A 12,746-nucleotide genomic window follows, 5' to 3' on the forward strand; every position below is an offset into this window, starting at 1 on the left:
CCTTTTATTAAAATTAAATCGTGGTGCTCAGTGGATCCTTAATCAATTACGATTTGAAAAATAAAATGTTAAATATATTAAAATTATGGCAAAATAATTCCCAAAATATAAATAATGGCTCAGAGCCAAGAGAGAAGTGTCTACCAGCCCTTGGCAAAAATATCAATTTTGGATTATTTTAAATGCCAAAAATAAATTCGAATAAATGGGAACTATGCTATGCCCTATTTGTGGATTTTTTCTAATTTCCTATTGCGTTAAACGCAAATGTTTCTGGGGATTTTAAATGTATTTTAGGATGGTATAAATTGACAAAAACTCTGCATCGGCCAAGAGTTAGAAAAAAGAAATCAAATGATTCGCAATGATCATTCAGCAATTTAAATTACTGCACGCAAGCAATGTTGAATCGACTGCGTCCAGCTGATATCGCATGCTTTTGCTTCTCAGAATTTCACACGCACGGAGCATGCCTCGCTTGCACTTCACACGCTAAATACAAATTACAAAAGCAAAAATAGAAGTTGGGGCTGGAAAAATAGAAGTCCTATGGTGCGGGACCCCCACACATTGTTACAACATTTAGCAAGAGTACTAATTTGGAATAAAATTATACCTGGCAAAAGATGACTTAAAATTTAAAATTGCTTCACAAATAAAGGGTGGATTTAAAAATTGGAAAAGATGTAGTAAGCACCTGGGTAGTTAAAAAAGTGGAGACACTTAATTTATGCGTGCCTATTTCTGTAGGATTTCTACGTGTCACCACCAGGCAAGAAATCAAACGAGCGGGGTGCTTTAGCCGCGCTCTCGAAATAAGGGGCCATAATTCTCTCGGCCACCATATGAGCGTCATCTCTGCTTTTCTCACTCTAATGAGAGGAGCCGCTTCCTCCCTGGCACCGACTTTTCTTCGTCTTTGGAAGCAGCCTCGTTTTGAATTTCACGTGTGTGTGTGCGCGCCGGGGTGTTCTCCTGGCGCTATTTTGGAGCCAAGATCCTTCATTCTGGCCAGCTGCTATTCTCGGCTCACACTGCAGCCAGTGCAAGAGAGACACCCCCTGCGCTTTCCTGTCTTTGAATAAATCCCGTGCGGTACTTCCCTAATCACTTGGCGCACCCGACGAAATAACGCGATGCCAAGAATATAGTTCAGATGTTGTGGCTTTTCGCTTGTTTTGCTTTGCCAACGCTAGAAATATTTTCGAGCAAATTTGCAAGTCACAGCAGAGTGCAGCAGAGAGTTTCATGAGGTTGGAATGCAATGTATAGTATGTGCATCTCAAATTGACCAATTTGTGTATGCGTTTCAGACACTCGAGTATTATTTCTATGAGCCACTCAGGAATTAGGCATTAACTTTCAACAACGCAGCACTAGACGCTGTTGTATAATTGGTAGGGTAGGGTTGTGAATTTTAGCTGGTTTTTCGGCAAAATGGTAGAATATTTTTAGACTCTCTTTCGGAGAAAATTTAGACGGTTCCTTGGTTGATTTAAAACATCACTTGCAGCATGATTCATACGTGCTAAAAGCGTTTTTAAATAGAAAAACCTGAGTTTTGAACCATTTTTCAAAGAGGTTTAATTAAATAATTCTTTCGCTAAAGGTTAAAAGATTTTCAGTCCAAAATATAGATAAGAATGTATGGCAAATATAATTTTTTGTATTTAAGAAAAATTGCTAGTGTTTTTCTTAAAATGTTTCTATCAAAGATAAAAATAAGCTCCCTTGTATGAATTATGCTAATGAAAATTGCATTAAAATGAATTGATGATATACATGGAAAAATATTGTTTAACTCAAAATGTTTGTCTTTTTAACAAACCAAAAATTCGCGTCATTTCATGGACCTAGACGGTTTTGGTTATTTTAAGTTTGTTTCAAATGGCTGATTCTTATTCATTTGATAGTTCAGTGATGAATGAAATCTCAGAAAAATAATAGCCGATCGTCTAAAATTCCCAACCCTTTGTGTAGGTATAAATGTTCAACAACGTGGCATAAGAAGCTGTTTTATTAATTGGGCAGTCGCAGTTGCCGATGGCAAAACAGCGTCCGGCCGTCTGCAAACCAGCACAGCAGCAGCTCCTTGCCTCTTTGAGCTACCGCCAACTCCACGTTATGAATGGGAGCTTGAAATCAAAGAAGCAGAACTCACCTGATTATTAAGCGATTATTACGTAAGGCCGTAAGCATGCTTACTAACCTTCACAAAAGATTAAAGACCTGCATGAGAGAACGTATTATTGTTCAATGAACGCAATCATTGCAAACCAAGTTCTGTAATAATGATTTTTGCCACGCCATTTTCCCCCTCTCGTCCATGCATGCATTTTATCGCTCCTCTCAAGTGCGACTGACTGATAAGCCTGGGGAGCAGCGAACCAATCAATCGCCGGATCAATCTGTCATCGCTCAATCATCCAATTCGAGAGTTATGGGTCGCCAGCAGGACGCAGACGTGCGAGCCCGCGCTTGTTTTTTCGTGCCAAACGGCCCGGTTGATGGCCAAAAGTCATCCACCAGTCACCAAAATGACTCAACAAGCAGCCTTAATTCCGAACGAGAGAAAAGTCAAGCGACGAGCCGCCGCCGCCGCCGCGAAGCGTTCTCAACCCCTAGCTGAGTCACGTTACGCAGACTCGTGCGGCTGCAACGCGCCACCGAAATAGACGCACGCCATCGCACTCAAACTCTCGGACACGCCGACTATACGAGAAGAACCGTCATCAAGAATTTCTCGCCTTGGTTTTCCCGAATAATTTATCGCTTTAAACGGATGAGCTTCTTTTGTTTGCACTTTCTAATTAAATTGTTTTACTTTGAGAAGGCGGTTGAAAAGAAATTCAGTTTCTTCTTGGGTTTTGTTCAAGTATTTTGAATTTATTGACCTTTAAACTCCAATTAAAAATCGTTAAAATCGTACTTGCTTGGCCTTACGCAGGTGTTTTTTATTAGAGAGATTAAAACATTTATTTTTATAAAGGACAGATTTTGTCCTGGTTCGTCTGTTTTTTTCTGAGTTTCCAATCGTTGCTTGACCATCTAATGAGCTCTAATAATGAAATTTGAAACCGTCTAAATCTTCCAAAACCATCAATTTCGGCTTAAAAGTACGTGATTAAAAAATATTCGGGTTCTTTGCTGAAATCAGGTAAATATTTCCACGAGAGATTTGCAATTTTTTAACTGTTTGTTGAGCCCCATTTCGATTGTTTTGTTAGGGTTCTATAGATGTGTCAAAATAACTAAGATTTCCGGAAAATTTGAAGCCGATTTCCCGAAAAAAGAGGGTTAAATATATAGGGTAACCAGCCTCTTTTAGCTTACAAAATTGATTGCGAGTTCTATTGAACGTAAACGTCAAGCTTCATGCCAAAAGATGCTTTTTTAGACGGCCAGAAACTTGTATATTTGCACAGATTCATTTGGAATATTAATCAAAATTGGAGTAATTTTTTTAGTTTAGCGAGTTTATCATTAAAATTTAAACGCCTCGAAAACCGCCAGTTTATTTTTTATTTTCAAATAAAGAATTAAATGTTGTCCATTGCATGTAACATGCCTAGATGTTTTCATTATGTTGCGCAATTTGACTCTTTAAGAGCTATCAGGGTTATCAGGTTCGAGATTTTGGGCACATCAGAACGTTACTTTGTCGCAGCATTTCCTTTTTTCCTCAAAATATAGTATAAAATTTTCTCGGAAACCCCCTTAAAATTGACAACTCTAGTTGCGAGATCACTTTTTATTCATGTTAAATAATTTGAAACTCATAAATAGAAACCATAAAAACAAATCAAACTGAAAAGAGCAGTGGTTCTGCTCCAATTAATTCGAAGCAGAAAGTGAGTGAGGTAGATAGAAAACGGCGTCAGCGCCAATTTTAAAGTTCACGCAGACTCAAGTTCGAGATGACTCAATGGTTGCAAAGAGCAGAACGTGGGATGCGCTGTACTGCGCACCCGACATGTTTGCCAAAAGAAAATTCTGCAGTATAAAAATTAACGGAGCCGCGAGTCTTTTCTGCTGTTTCTCCGCACGCGGCTTGCTAGTTGCGTTGCCATTGTCCGCACACCGAAATTTGTCCGTTGTCGTGAAGAGAGATTTCCCAACGCCTTCCGCCTTCTAGTTTCCAAAAATGGAAGACCTGAATGAAACGACCTGACGTAAGGTGCTTTAAATTCCCATCCAACGCCGCTCACAGGAATACAGATGCGCTAGCTCGCTCGCTGGCTGCTTCTCATTATTTTCTCCATGCCGGGCCGCTGCAATTCCACGTAAAAGAGACGTGTCTCATATATGCTTAAATCTCAATTTATTTAAACTCGCAGCAGTAGCAGCAGGTTGACGCGAATCTTCGCCTTTCAATCAAGAGAAATCTTTTGGAGGATAAATCTTGTCTCTCGGGATAATTACAAATCCTTATTTGAAGCTGGCCGCGCGTAGTGTGCAGCTCGAATTGAACTTTCTCAAACGTAGTAACAACTGTAATCTAGAAAGAGGTCAGCGCACGAAGAGGATTTGCTTGTAAATCGTGCATAGGAAGTGAGATATGGGATCAAAACGCTGGCTTGCATCGGAGACGAGGGAGTTTGTTTGGCGTTCTCAGGCCGCGGCGTCGGCTCAAAAATAGCCGCAAATGAGAAATAAATTCGGTCCGCGCAATGAGAAGCGACCAACCGCCGGCTCAGAGAATCCCAAGTTGCAACACACGCTTATTTCTCGAGAAAAGGGTTTTGGCCCGGCTCCAAGTCACGTCAGGCGAGAGATTTTATTTTCGGCCGGTGGGGCGGGGGCACCTGTCGACCCATACATCAGCGGGGCCCCCAGGGCCCTTTTTCCTAGTGGAAAAACCATGCCCAAAACTTCCCTTCACTGCGTTTACCCCTTTGGCCTGCTGACTCACGTGTATACATTGGCACCGGAGAGTTGTGACTCAGGTTTTTCGCTTTAAGCAACTCCTTTTTTTAATTCGGTTTGGCGACGAGGAATTTTTGATGACAAAAAACACGGTGAGTCGTCGTAAAAAGCATCTGCTGCGCCTGCTTTTTTTCACAGTTCCGCCGCCGCGTGCGGGGACGAAGCGAGGATGAGGCCAATGGGGTTGTATTATTTTTAAATATACTACCGAACTTGATGAGAGAAGGGCGACTTAATTTTTTTAACCTTTTTCAACAAGATAGAATAAATATTTTATACTCTAGGAAAATACATTGAAGCCTGAACATTTTTCTGAGCATTTAACTGCAGGTGGACAGTTGCCAAAAAGACCGTCCGATTCTGAAAATTAAACAAAAAATACCCGCCCTTTTCTACACTGTTTTTGATATAGATAAAAGGGATCCAGTTTGTTTGTAGCTAACCTGTATTTAACGAAATAAAAAATTAAAAAAAAACTACAGAGAATATTTTAAACTAATTTTGGTTTAGATTTTGCATATATTTTTTCAACCAATCAACCTCGAGAAATGGCGGTTACAGATACAAATTATTTTTCCCAGAGCTTTCTTTAGGAAATTAAAATTACTTTTTAAAATTTTCGAACAATGGCCCAAACCATTAATGTTCGTGTCTAGGCCTAGAAACGGAACAAAAATTTATACTGCTTGCAATGTAAAGATATTTTCCCTTCTGAACTGCACTTTTTCATGTCATAAATATTTAAAATAAAAAATATAATATACTATTTAAACTATTATCGTCTGGAAAAAACTGATCATTTCTAGCTGTGTTTTTCCCGGAAAACTGGCTGAGGATGGAAAAGTTTTTAAACCTTGCTTTAAAGCGTTTTAAAACACTCTAAAAAACGTTTTTTTTTAAGGGAAGATATTATTTGTAAATTAAATATCCTGATGTTCTATCTAATATTTTTTAGATTTTTCCAAAATAATTTTAAAAATTTTTCAGTGAATTACAAAATAACATGGCAAAGCTTGGAATGCGAAAAGAAGCAAGCGGTGTGTGTATGTGTCATGATTTTCAGAGCTGCGACAGAGGTCAAGTCGCGCGAAGAGTCGAATCGAAAATAAAAAGTCTCAAATTATGCGGCAGGAGCAACAACATTTTACCCATCGGTATGTCGAGGGGAACTTGCGCCATCGTCGTTTTTATAGGCCGAAAATTTTAATCAGCCGTTTAATGAGAGCTAGCGAAAAGAGGCCCGAAGCGGCGCACACGAGAATAAATGTATTCAGCCTGCGAGCGCGTTTGACATCCTTTAGAGCAGGATTTTTGCTAGATTTCTCCTCAAAGTCTGGCCAAACGTCGTAAAATTGCAGCCTCCAGAACAATGGAGCGATTTCAGACTCCACATTTTTTAATTCACGTCAGTCGCATCTCTCTAAATACCGCGGAAGGAAGAGATGAACAAAAAACGTTGCGCTGGAGTGTGTAAATTTGGCATCCAAAGAGAGACGCGCGTGAAATCACATGACTCATGACTGACTCGTACACACACGGCGCATAATTAATATTCGTAACGACGTTTTACAAGCGCTTTCCTCGATCTCAGTGTCAAAACAGAAGTGACGGACGCAGCCGTAATCCGTCGCTGGCAAGAGAAAAAATATTCAAAGCGCCGACGGGTGGCGGAATATCGAGTTCGGCGAATTTTCCATCTCAAAAAGCCGCGAGTGTAAGGCACCGCGGCTCACTCTCCATACGCGCGCGCGCGCCTATAAATATGGGTGTGCATATAAACGTGTACACATGGTCTGGATGTTTGTAACGGAACCGTCCTGAGTGCAGGCTGGGGGCCCTCGCCTTTATATTTATCCCGCACACAGACTGCCTTCTTCTCTGCCGCGGCGCTGCTTCGTTTTTTGTGCCATTACTTCCACTCGCGGCCTGCTTGCTTGCTCTCTGTGTGGAGATTCGGCTCCAGAAATAGCTGTCGGTGGCTGCTGTGCGCGCGGCCTTCTGCACTTTAAACCGACTTCTTCTTGCCGTCTTTTCGCTCAAATATTATACACACAAGCACGGCTTGCTTGGACGGTGTGTGTGTGAGTGAGTGCCAAGGAAAGAAGAAGGCTCGTGCCACTGTGTGCCGGCGGATGAAAGCCACCCGCCCCCTGACTTTAATCACGCGAAAATTAAGCACGCAGTCACTCAACGGTGCAGCTTTTGGATCAAGATTAAAATTAAACCGCTCTTTCAGCCTGGATAGCATCAATTTTACCAGTTTAAAATGAAATAAACTGCTGTGTAAAACTGACCTGACTTTAATTCCAGCCTAGGAGGGTTTAATTTGGGGGGGGGGGGGATCGGGAAGCGAAGCTGAAATTCAGGATATCCAATTTTTTATCGTTTGTCGGCTGCAACCCTGACAAAAAAATTAATTTTGTCAAGCCTATGGCCTTTTAAAATTGACATCTTTGGCTGGATATATAAGTCGAGTTTTTGTTATCAAAATAATTAAAATTATAACCCAATTTTGTGATTTTTAATTTCCAGCACAATGACCTGAAAAACACAATGAAATAAAGTCGTCTATACAGACAGGTGAAAAACTCTGTTGTGCAACGTAACTTGCTTGTCAGGAAAATTGAGACAAGTTTTTCTCCCAAAAGTGAATTCTGCGGACAATGAATAGATGAGATACTCGGAAATCTGGCTAAGCCTTGAAATTATGCCACCCACTAGGGAGAAATTTGGCACTCTTCCTGTTTTTTGCTCGCTGCGTGCGTCTTTGAGTGCATGAAATTCACGTCCGGATGAATTTGTTATTTGAAAAATTGTTACCACTGCGGATGATCGATGTATACATGCAGCAAGACAGACGAACTACTCGTTGAGCTCTGGGTGGCTTCAGGGTGGCTGAAACTTTGTGCGCTCCTTAAGTTATGAAGCTATATATATCCAAAAGTTACCACAGCAAACACAGAAGTAGTCTGCTGAGGAAGCATTTACTAAGAAACTTTTATGGACTCGTTTTTTGACAGAACATAAATATTGTTTCAAATGCATATTTGAAAGTTTCCTCGTCTTTTTCATTCTGAACGTGTCTAGTTAAAATTTTTTTTGAACAGAAACATCCTGAAAATGTATGTTAAATAGGAAAATAAAGTTGCTAAATATAGAATAAATAAGACCTTTTGTAAAAAATGTAGATTTTGTGGCGAACGGTGTGAAAAGTATTTTGAAATGTTCAATAAAAATAATTAATTTAAGAGAAGCAGCAGAGTTTTAAAAATTGATATAAACTAATTGTAGGCATAGCGTTGCACGCGTTTAATAAATAAATTCATTCATAATTAGAATAATAAATTTTTCTAAGATGTTTTAATGTTGAATAATAAACAAATTATTGCAGAAGGAATTCATAGTCTCTTAAATTTCCATTTGGAGATGACAGAGTTGAAAAAGGTCAATCAATTTAAAAGAAACGTGTTATATTGCCACGAGGTAATTTCATATTTCCAAAATCTTAAATTTTCCTAACTTACCAGGGCACTACAGGTTTTTGAAAAACGCCACTTGCATCAATTTCTATTATCTCGACAAATGAGACAAACTAAACGCCATTTGAAAGCTAATTAAGTGGGCAACAATCGATCATAGGTCAAAAGTCAAGGTCAATATGCATTTAGATATTTTATTTTATTTTACATCTTAAGAAATATGCTTCCAGTCTAGTTTTTATTCCATTCCATAAACTTCTCTTTAAAATTTGAAATTTCATTTCATTTCAACATCCTTGAATATATTAAGAGCCTCATAAATGTCAACTTTATAACAAAAGAACTTAGGGTTGTGCTCTGTGAATTTCTGGAATGGCCTCAAATGAAAAAGACTTTATGTAGGCCTGACCAAAATAAATATAATAAAAGGCACCAATCAAAAATTTTATTTCTTGGATTGGTCTTTTTATGAGCTTTAAAAAATAACGAGGTGCCTTCAAAGCTTTGGTGTGCACAATAAACATAATTCATCTCACTCCTCTGACGAACAGCAGATATATCAACAACCTTGCAAAACCCTCAGCAGGCCTGCTAACAACATCAACACGACCGCTCCCTAAAAAAGCAATCACTCGGACGCTTATGATAATTACCAGGGTGCCTGGCTTGATCTTCCTCTCCGGCGCAATACATCCAATTTAATTACACGCCTCCGCAGCACGCCGACTGTATTTTTTGTATAATTATTTTAAATTTGTGTTCGAGCGTGTCGACCGCTGATTAATTCCCATTCGAGTCGTAATTACACGTCGCAGCCGATTCGATATTTCACCTTTTGACTCAAAATGGGGGCCCCCAATTTACCGAATCGGACGAGCCTTCGGGACCACTTAAGCTGCTCTTTTTGTGCTAATCAGCCAGCGTATGTGTAGTTGGCCGGGGTCCAGGGGTTCCTGTGGGTCACACCGACGCGTCCGTGCCAAAATCCAACCCTTCATTAGCCGCCGCAGCCACTTGCTGCAAGTCAGAACCGATTGGCTTTGTTGGCCCCCACAGTAAACAATGCTTTGACACTGACAGAGACGAGCTTTGACAGCCGAATCTTTTCGCCTCAAATAGCTGCCAATTTATTCCAATGCTCCTGATCTTGAACAAAAGACAATGCTAATAAATACACAACAGACGGAACGGACGCCTCGTCTCGGTTCTCAGCGTGCAGCAAAGGTTTCTCTCACTCTCGCAGCGGATGGAAAACATAACATTGTGAGGGGCATTTGAAAGTGACGATAGATCCATAGTTGGAATGTTTGCTGGAAGATCTGCTAGTGGAAGTGAAAGCGCTTTTTAATTCCAGCACAGTTTTGTGTAAAAATATTTTTCAAGCCGATTGACACTAGACAAGAGAGTCAAGTTTCTGACTTCGACTGTAGTATAAGCCAAATGACGAAAAGAAGGATGGATTTTACGGAATCATGGTAGAATAGAAAATATGAGTTAATTTTAAAAAAATAATATCTAAGTATAAAAATAAAAAGTTATCTCTAGCATGTTTTTTTGATTTTATTTTCATTCTTTTAAGTTACATATATATTTTGGATTTGGCACCATCCTTATTGCTAGCCCAAAAATGCCAAAACAGACCAGAAGCCGCCTCCTCCGCAAAGATCCAATCGATTTCCAACTTGGTTTCAATTAGTTCACACGCCATCCAATTTCTCCAGCATTTAGCGCCTATTAGTTAGACTCATTCCACCCGTAATGAGATAATCCAGCGCGGCCAAATCATTGTAATTAGCAGCGTGGCGCGGAATGCGCGGTAATTGAAGGTTTCGCGTTTGTACTTCTGCAGCAGCAGCCGCGAGCCAGGACCCCATTTTTTATTTCTCCCTATAGTGCCGTCTAATCAGCGGTCAGCGCTTTGATAATTAATTAAGAGATGCACCGCGTGCGCCATATGGGACGAATTAATTAGTTTTTCTATAATTATACACGCCGATGCGGGCAGTAAAATTAGTGAGGGGGCTACTCGCTGACCTCTTCCTCTAATCAGACTTAACCATCCGAGCAGCTATAAATTAACTGGCTGCGATAATGACCGAGCTATTGTTTTCTTAGGAGAAATTCTCGGCCGGTCCATTTCTTGTCTTCGGCGAGTGCGTGACATTCAACTCAACTGATTAATTCCATTTAATTTGGGTCTGAGGTTGTAAAAAATGACTCATCGTTCGAGGTAGGTTGCAATTCCCAGAACGATTGGCTTTAAGACTAAAATAAATAATTCTAGATTCCAGATGTGTGCAGCGTTGGTTTGGCACAAATAATCTCGCCTTGCATAAGTGTGTTTCAATTTTGCTGCCAACATTCACAATGCAAATGAAGCAATTTATACTGGAGCTAGAACATGCAATTAAAACTCATTACTATTCCACAACACGTGCGACGTCTAATCAGTTTAATGTGTTAACAATACTGAGAGGGTTATAGGCTTTCAACATACAAAACCTTTTGAAATAAAGAATAAATCATAGCATTTATGTTCGGGGGAAATAAACTCCGCTTCAATGCACATCCCCTACAGCTGCTTTAAGTTGACACAAATTTTCTTGTTTTTACAAGAATTTTTATAGCTACAATAATTTTCAAGTTAAATTGGATGTCTCTTCACAGGCTGATGCACTTGAAACATTTCCATTCATTCACGATGAGTTCATTTGGTGTCGTTTATTTTAATTATCTTAGATCTAGACTTTCATCGCCTTGTTGGACAAGGTTGTTCCAGCTCAGTCGATGACAGGGTGGCAACAATAAACACCAATTAATTTATAGGCCTGTACAAAAAAATTGCAGTACGGATAAATTTTCAATTCCCATCAATTGATTAATATTTTTTATGAAATAAATAAACGCTCGTAAAACCCGCAAAAAGTTGGAATTTTGGGTTTCACAACGAATTTGTCGGTCAAATAGTGCGAAGATTTAGGGGGAATAAGCAAATTTATCTGACCCCAGGCTATAACTTGATGCTTTCTTTCTTCGTAAAAACAAAATGAAAATAAATTATTATTAAACAATGTTTTTGTAGCATAATACTTGAGGTTTTTATTGCATTTTTTTCGGAAAATTACAACATTTCTTGCAACAGCAGTCAGATTTAGCACTTTTTTACTGCTAATTAAAAAATTTAGACGATTTTGCCGACTTTTCGAGTGATTTCAGATGTCAGAATTATAGAAACATTTGCGATCGAGTTCAAAGCTGTGTTTTCAAATACAATGATTAAATTTATCTAATTAAAATTAAATTACCAGCACTGTTCTGATAGTAAATTTGAGCCAAAATTAGCAAATATTGATAATATTCCCTTCTAATGTATATTATTTATATTTTTTTAAAGAAAAAATGGGAAATATGGAGAAAAACAACATTCCAATCAGGAGTTTTTCACACTGCTCATCTTGTCAGGAAAAAATAACAAATTGCAAAACAAATAGTGCCTTATTTCTTGTGTCGAAAATTTCCTTGTTATCGGGAAATAAATAGTCTCTAAATTTAAGCATTCACAGCTTGGCAACAACGTGCAAGCAGAGAGTGTCTTCAGGTGGACAAGTGCGGCTGGCAGCTCGAAATTTGCCAAATAAGGCGTAGGATTTGGTGCGTCTCTGGTCGAGAGGAACAAAACACAAATTTACAACAGAGAGCGCGGCGGTAATTAAGGAGAGAGAGGCAGGTAGGCAGGTTGCGACGCGTGTGTGAGGGGGCAGCGGCCGCGTGGGTCGGGGGCCGTGGGAGGCGGCACAAGGCTGCTCAGCCCTGAGTGGCCCCTGAGTGGGACGCGCCCTGCGAGTGTGACGTAGCCCGCGTGGGCCCTTCCTTATACGGCGAGCCCAATCGGGGGCCGCGTGGGCGTTTATGGGGTGAATCACTCCTCACGCCTAATTTTAGCGGCGCGCTTCATTCAGGGCTTCGCCGGAGGCTATTCTTGGCTAGTGGCGCACGGGGGGCGCGCGCGCGTGCCGGCCGCTTTTTTCTCTCTGCCGCGTTACACCAAGCAACCCTTCCGCCCTTTTGACCTCGCCGTGCGCGCTTTCAACTTCTCGCGCTGATGATTACGCCACTTTGCACACTGCTCCTGGAGAACGCCTTTAATCTCTCGCTGAACCGACTATATATTTTTGCAGCTACAAACTTTTGTTTGGAATATATTCCTTTGACTGCGATTATATACAAACTATTTTTTGGGGGAACGCCTGGCTTTGAAATTTTACCTCTTTTAAATGCTCAGTTTTTTTATGACATTAAGGGAATTTGCAACCCTTAATGTCAATTATTAACAAATTAGGT

The sequence above is a fragment of the Cloeon dipterum genome, chromosome 4 (assembly GCF_949628265.1).
Source record: "Cloeon dipterum chromosome 4, ieCloDipt1.1, whole genome shotgun sequence".
In the NCBI taxonomy this organism is placed as follows: Eukaryota; Metazoa; Arthropoda; class Insecta; order Ephemeroptera; family Baetidae; genus Cloeon; species Cloeon dipterum.